Genomic DNA, 8,162 nt, shown 5'->3' with positions numbered 1-8,162 from the left:
TTAACAAGAAGAATTAAAGGCACAAATGAGGTGGCTACACTTGAATTGTTAAGATTATGAATAATTACCATGAATCTTTTTGCTCTTAATATAACTTGTTTTTGATAAACAAAGCCTTAATTATCGGAATACTTTGGAGGATTCCGGTGACCTTCATTAATCTTAGACAACAAGTCTCCGGTGAGACTTGAGATGAGGCCTGTGCACATGCACTCACACACGCACGTACATGCACACACACACACTCGCATAGGGTAAACACGCACGCATGGCGGCGCATATGCTAACTAGCCACTTCAGCCCGGAGCGAGGAGACAGACAGGTACATCTCCTAGTTAAACCAAGAGAGCTCCTCACACTCCCTGGTGTGTCCAGGTACGCTAAGCCAGGAGGACAGATGCACGGGCGTACATACACACACACATGCTCACACAGCAGGTGACTCAGATGTTCCTTTGAGAATTGGCAGCACCAGGTCCTTCACTAATTACAATTACATCTCACTTCCCTCCCCTTTCCACTTTCCTCCAACTTTGGACATGAATATTCCAGCGGAGCCATTGTGCATTGGACACGCTGCTCAATATGTCCCATAATTAAAAGCATGATGTGCGAGATGAAAATACTAAGGGCACTCAGACTCTGCTCAGAGCCTGCTGTAGCAGAGAAAAAAAATGAGATTCAGCTTTTTTCATCCAAAAACAACACAGTGGAGTGGGATAGAAGAGCTTAATCTGTGTACAAACTCCTGTTTCTACTGCACTGCACAACAGCAAAACTTCCTCACTCTCTCATCAATTAAGGATTTCTTTTTTTTTTTGTGCATATGTTCTGTATTTGAAATACAGAATATATGCAAAAAATGATTTTGAAAGCACATATTGTTTGAAATCAGTTAATTAAAAGTTAAAGTAGGAACTCTGTTGATAACTCAGTCAGACATGGAGAGAGGCATTATTTCCTGCGTTTGAGCCCAGACTGTTGAGGAGACAGATATTAAAATCTGTACAACTGGTGAGTGCTACAAAATAATATTAAATGATGCAAAAATGTATATTAGACATATTAAATAGGCATAAATCATAACTAATGTTGTTTCCATTTCCAGTAAAGAAATAATATTGTTTATGAAATCATATTGATGTAAAATAGGGGAATCAAGAAAGTACATTCCTTTCACGGGAGCATAATTGTGCCATAGACTAATATTTTTGGCATTCAGCTTCAAAGAACTTCAAAGTTAATTTGTATTTAGAAAATTAGTTTGCTCACATTTAGTGATTTTCTGGAGTGCAACATACATTACTGGCATGCTAATTCTACAAGACTATCATCTCCAAATTAATAATGACAATATATTCAGTGCCATATGGCAATTAAAGCTGAATATTAAATGATTCTTTTGACATAATCTGTTTCAACTTTGTCTGTTTAGCTAAGTAACAGTAGCCAACACAAGCTAACGTTATAGCTTCATACTGAAAGTATGAGCTGCTGCTCAGTTCTGAATGCTCTACAGCTCCGAATTAAAATGATGACCATAAAATACTGATGTAATGTGCTTAAGTTTAATGGTAACTGAGGTGATTCTGACTATGGTTTACTATCCGCTAGTGTTAGCTGTTGGTTAGCACTGAGCTACTATCTAGCTAGAATACACAGTGCTGAAAAATAACTTGTGCTGTCAGCTAATGCTAGGTTGTTTATGTACAGACAGATTAACCACTCTACTGGCCTTTTTGGAAGTGCAAAAAAGATATAATCCACTAGCTAACATTTTAAATATCAACACAATACAGCCAAATGTACAGATACAGGTTTGCAAATTCAGCATTAATTGACTACAGTTGATAAAATCTAACACAAGAAGTCTGCTAGCAGTGTTTATTCTGCCCTTAATTTTACATTGGGCATTTGTGTGCAGGGAGGTCGCAGCTGACGGCACATTTTCTATTTTAAGGTGTTGCAGTGGTGTGCTCATCCCATGAAATCCTACACAGTAAAGTCTTTCTTTTAACCTATGAAGATTATAGGTCATCATTGGCTCCTATTGTAATAATCAACATTTTGTGTACAGATAAATATGTACAGTATTTATCCGTTCATATAGATGTACATACTGCATTATGACCCAGACACTACAACTTGGCTAAATGCTAAAATGAATAAAAATCATTTATAAAAGTATTACTCATAAATAATTAGTTATTAAATTTGATCACTTTTCATGTGTGTTGATCATTGAAAGCAATGACTTTGCACCCTGTTCAACAATTAGGCCTGGTCCCATGGGCGCCAGGCCCCAGGAGTCCTGTCAATCAAACCTCAGTTGATTATTTTCGTTTAGCTGTCGTGTTTTTTTTTAATAAACACACACACACACATTTCTCTACCCTCTTTCTCCTCATACTTCATAAAGGAGGTTACCACAGACATGTCCACTCATGCCTTTTGAACATCAGCCAGTGACATGCAAGAGTGGAATAGAATGATACATGTACATGTTAATATTTACACACACACAGACACACACATAATAAGAACTCCTGGTTATGGATAATCTCTTCACCAGCATGGAGTGAGATAAACAAACTGCTAATCCAATAGTCAGAGCAAAAACTTTTAAAAACCAGCATAAACCTTAAAGCTCCAACTACAACTGATATATTTCTATTTGTACTGACTATTGTCAGGTGTGGTACAGCTTACAGTGGCCTGCAATAGACACTCTTTCAACTTTAAGCTATTTCTCCCTTGAAAAGTAATGCATTGTGGGTGTTTTAGCATGTAGTGTAATGTAGTGTTCACGCTATAGATTTCTTTTGTGTGGGAAGTTTTGAAGAGTGAATATATGTATATACTTGTAGTGTAGCCTGGTTCCAGACTTTTTAATTGTTGATCACATCTGTTTTCTAAATCTAACCCTGACCCTCTTCACTTATTCAAACAGGTGTGCAGTTGTGCTTATTGGAAAAACAAGCAAGCCAATCAGAGCTTTGAGGGTAAAATTAATATTTAAAACTTACCATTTGGAGTTTCAGATCTCTAGTTGTGCTATGGAGTGGTTTTTTTAAATGAGTGGTTCCCTGTTTGATGCCATGCCATTGGTCCGACAGCTCATTATCTTAGTGTATTTTGATGTGCAAACACAAATAAACTGTTTACCCTAACCCTAACACTAAAAATGACAGAGGCAGCCTAATCGGCAGGCCTAACCATAACAGCACCATGGACAGGGCCAGCGGTTACTGAACTCCAACAACTCTAGAGTATATATTTTTGATGCAATGGGTCTTCAGAGCAATTCCGTTATCCCGAAAACGGCCTGTTATTCCATATTTGGTATAATGGGCTTTCGGTCCTATGGGACATTTTCAAACTCTTGTAGTTTCAGAATAATAGGCCTTTGGACCAATTTGTTTAGTGTGTGCCATGCAAAATAATGAGGACGCACATGAGATACATATTCCTGCCAATGATTCCACACTATTCCGAAGATTTTCAGGAATGCAGCGATGCACCAGCAATGTCAGGGAAGAATGCTTCTAGCTAGAAAATATAAATCAAAGACTTTTGGATTTAAAATGTTTTTTTAAAAATGGCTTTGCAAATGTTTGAGGAAGGAAATGCATTTTGTTAGATCTCAAGTGTGCACACATCGTGTCACTGCACACTTGTGCGTAAAGATGCTTCCTCAAGCCCATGCACAAAATACAGACAAAATACAGATCCCTTAGTAAAAATGTTGCTCCATCGTACTATAAGTGGTCAATAACTCCACCAGCTACCTTTTTAGTTAACTTCTTCTAGAAGCGGCTTCTACAGCTTCTGCGTTGAATTAAAACAATTCAGCGGAATGGATGTCACTCACCACCCATGTTGGGCAGTAACGCATTACTTTGTGATGTGTTGCAATAATGTGACCCCAGGTAACTCCAAAGTTGTCTTATTTACATGTAGTATCCTATTAGCTGGCTTGCTGATGTTAGCCGCTGGTAACATTCAGGAATCGGCTGGTTTAGTTCAGAGTTGGAGAGGGCAGGACTTCATGCAGTCACTAACATTAAGCTTGCTGCTAACTGTCAGCTGGCTGCTTGTTAAACCACAATGTCTTGTATTCTTCTGCTATGTGTGTTAAACACAGATGATGTAACGTGGCTGTGGAAGCTTTGAAGTTTAAAGGGGAACTGATGACGCTGTCGGCTGCGTAACGAAAGTAAGTAATGAGTAATGTAACTAATTACTGTAAGTAATTGCACTTGCCCAACTGCTCCCCACTGGTTAAGACAAAACTAAACAAAATAATCGGTGTACCAACCACTAATAAGCTAACATGAACACAATATGAGGCTGAATAAAGGAAGTAAAATGAAATGGCAAATCCAGCTAATTATTAGGCTATATAGAGAGCACTACTGTTGGTAGCAAATACTAACTAGCTTCAGACACAGCCTGTGATATTAGAAAATAAATTGACATGATACAAATTACTAGAACGATAGGTGTTTTGTCTTTTGTGTTTGGAAGAAAACTTTAATTGTTAAAGGCCTTATCAGAATCAGAATCAGAAAAACTTTATTGATCCCTGCAGGGAAATTCCTTTGTAACAATTGCTCAATTGCTTGACATGCTGTTAGAAAAGAGGAAGTAAATAAGTAAAAAGGTAGAAACTACTATAAAATAAAAATAGTAATAATAATAAATACACAGTAAGTAAAAAGAAAAATGTACAAATACAAATGTGTAAAAAGTAAAGTATAAGGTAGAATTGCAGTATGGATGAAACTGCAAAAGTGGAAAAGTGCAAAGTAGATTAACAGTAATTTAACAGTAAATTAACCGTAATGTGCAAAGGTAAACTGGATGACTGAGATGTGGGTGTAATGTGGGTCAACAGTAAATTAACAGTAGTTTGACAGCAGAGTACTGATGTAGATGTGCAGGAGTAAATGACTTACAAATTAAAATTCATATTCATTTGTGAAAAAAAAGCAGCACTACCGCGGCTATCTGCCCCACAAGTTCTCATGTGGGCCTGGGGTGCTGCACTGAATGCACTGCATAATGGTAAGGAGTTACATGTCACATTCATTGGTTGGAAATGAAATGTAGGTGAAGCTGAAAAGAGCAAAACATCCCAGTCAATACATTGAAAGCAGTCATGTAAAGTAGCATATGTCTCCTCAGACCACCTCCTCACAATCTTGATAGGGGGTGGGTTGACGTATGACCAGTGATCTGTACCCGGGCTGAAGGTGGACCAGGTTGTGGTCTGATCTTCCAAGTAGGGGAAGGATTATGGCACTGTAACGCTCTAATATCAGCATACAGCAGGTCCAGGGTCCTGCCCTCTCTGGTAGTGCAGTCCACAAGCTAAGTCAAAGTGGATAGATTGGATGGATTGAAGTCCCTGGAGATCATGAAGAAAGCACTGAGATGCAGAGTCTGGAGTCTTGTGGTCTTGTGGTGCTGGGTTAGTGGAGGGCAGGATGTAAACAACAACCGAGATGTTATGTGAGAACTCCCCAGGTATGTAGTATGGACGTAGCCCCACGGCTAACAGTTCAATGTCTGGGCTGCAGAAACATTCCTTTACGGTAATGTGACCAGGGCCATTGGTGGTAGCTATGTCTCTGTGAAACACATAACACTACACTCACGCAAGTCTCTCTGATTCCTCACCAGGACCAATAGCTCATCCATCTGTCCAGTGATCTGATGATGCCCATGACGATAGAAGGGAGATACGGTTTATATCTCCTCTTCTCCATGAGTCTCTGTTGTCTGGACCCAGCTCTCTTCCCTCTTTGCTTCGTTCCTCCTCTTCATCCTCTACATGTCCTCCTCCAGATTTCTGCAGGGATGTCTGTAGTTCTGGTTGCCATGCCGGCTGGCTTCAGTGCGAACAGCTGGTCCCTGGAGTAAACAATGCGACCATGGAGTTGCTGTGCAACAGTAGTGTAGCTGAATGAAAGAAGTAATTCCATGGTGAAAAAACAGACCAGAACACTCTCTAAAAATTTAAACCATGATAAAAGAAGAAAGTGAAAAAGAACAGGAACAACTGCAATAGGCTGCATTCACAGTCGGCGCATGCGCACATCAAGAATCCTCCTCCAAAGATAGAATCTCTGTAGATATGTTATGGTTATTTTGTAATGTATGGAACAAAAAAAAATCTTACTCAACGCACCATTAACTGTCCTGGCTGTTCCAGCTCCATTTTGCTTAGGTCTGAACTTAAAAATTGAAGCTTTTTAACCTAATAATCTATGTGTCAAAGGAGAGCAGCAGTGGAGGGTAAACCTACTTAAACTCCTTCAAAGTTCAATTTTTTGGCTGACAGAAGTGTTTATGAGGTAAATCCACAGTATGCTTCATCGTTACATAAATGGAGAATCTCTTGAGGACAAAATCACAGTGTAAAACTCCTCTGAAAACATAATTAACATTTATTTGCAGAGATTGTTTCCCCCATGATGATCATCAAATGGAGTTCACAGTTTTCCAGCTTTTTTATTTACCATCACATCACTGAGACACAATAATAAACATATGGAAGCATCAAGCATGTTTGAAATATTTCATCTTACCATATGTTTCCATAGGCACTGCTGCTGGACCGAGTAGAAATCTTTCACGGGATGTGTGATGAGATGACAGCTACACATGGCAGACCTGTGTGACTGCTCTGCTGTCCCTAATAACAATAACTTGAACAGTGAGTCAGGCCTGCTCTATTGATCATGAAAACACAACATCCCTCATCTAGAGGAGAACAAAACAAGCCAATATAGCTTTCAAATGCTTTACTGCCCTCTAGAAAACATCAATGCAGGGGTATTGGCCCGGTTTACATAAAAGGCAACAAAAAAAAGAGCAAAGGAAGAGAGAGAGAGAAAGATGGCCGCCGTTAAGCTGTTAGTCAAGAGAGCCAGATTTACTGTTTCTATTTCTACATTTTCCCTCTGCGGATCGATGGAGGAGTCAGTTCATTTTCTCTGACATCAATACTGCGGAACCCAGTACAGTTCGCTCCCCTCCAACTGCCTTTCATCCCGGCCACACTGGAGCCTGTGGATGTTAGTGTTAGCCTGACGCTGGAGGTAGCAGCTGCCCTCCCCAGCACAGAGTCCAGGATCAGCTCAGCCTCACCTTCCCATGCTGTAACCTCAGCCGCGTGGAGGGAGGGAACGCATAGAGCAAAAAAAAAGAGAATAGCTGACCTCTCATGAGTAGTTGGGGGCGATGTCTGCCTCCTTTGTAGTCAGTTGCTGGAACTTTTGAGGACCTTTTCCCACTTCCTGCTCAGCGGCAGGGTGCTAAATGTTGGCCGGCTACCGCGTTTCCTGCCCTCGCAGCTGACTGTGGAGGTGTCTCGCAGAGGGAAAAAGGCATTTTTAAATGCCTTTGGAGGTGCACGGTGCCCTCACCAGCAGCTCTCAGCAGCCCCCCCCCCCCCCCCCCCCCCCCCCCCCCCCCACTCCCCCGGCCCAAACCATAAAGCAGTGCAGGGAGATGAAGTTGAAGAAAACTGGCCTGAATCTCAGTGCTCAGGGGCAGCCCCAACCTCCATCTCAGCACCCTGACCTCACCTCCTGGGGGGAGAGGTGGTCCAGGCGGTGGTCCAGGCAGGCTATGGGGGAGGGAAGGTGGGGGGGGGGGGGGAGGGGGTACTTGGCACGCAACTTTAAGAGTGTGGGTCAAGGTGCTCACAGGAAATCGTGCCCCAGGACAAGAACACTACACTCAGCTCACATGACTTCTGTTTGATGCTTGTCTTCCTTTTTACATGTCGATGTCTTTTTTTTGTTGGTTTGATTTTTGTTCTTTTACAAAGAAGGGTGCAGCTTCTAAAATCAATGAGTTCAATAAGTGTAGTGTCTGCTAAATACTATAATATGATAAAGTATCTAAAATGATCTGTCTTTGATGCAGGAGATGGAGACAATATTGTGAACACCTGTATATTCTAATACAATCTAGTTTAAGAGTGCTGCAGTAAATATACACAATTTTTGTCTGTGATTTTGTGGCAGGATTTATAAAATGATTAAGATTTTATTTCTTCCTTCATTTTTCTCTCTGTTTTAATAAATATCTTTGACCCACTTTGGTCAAAGCATGCAGTGCAGAACATTTATATTTAGTATTGGAAATAA

General features: G+C 40.5%; 1 long non-coding RNA gene across 1 annotated transcript; it reads left to right on the top strand.

Annotated features, from left to right (window-relative positions):
- The first annotated feature begins 3,760 nt into the window (after positions 1-3,760).
- On the top strand, positions 3,761-6,863 carry LOC122997167. Its single transcript, XR_006407162.1, has 2 exons — positions 3,761-4,216; positions 6,609-6,863. It is a non-coding gene; the product is annotated as an uncharacterized LOC122997167 (long non-coding RNA).
- The last annotated feature ends 1,299 nt before the right edge of the window (positions 6,864-8,162 follow it).

The sequence above is a fragment of the Thunnus albacares genome, chromosome 14 (genome assembly GCF_914725855.1).
Source record: "Thunnus albacares chromosome 14, fThuAlb1.1, whole genome shotgun sequence".
Classification (NCBI taxonomy): domain Eukaryota; kingdom Metazoa; phylum Chordata; class Actinopteri; order Scombriformes; family Scombridae; genus Thunnus; species Thunnus albacares.
The sequence above is the reverse complement of the archived record's forward strand: the minus strand, read 5'-3'. Positions and strand labels throughout refer to the sequence as shown.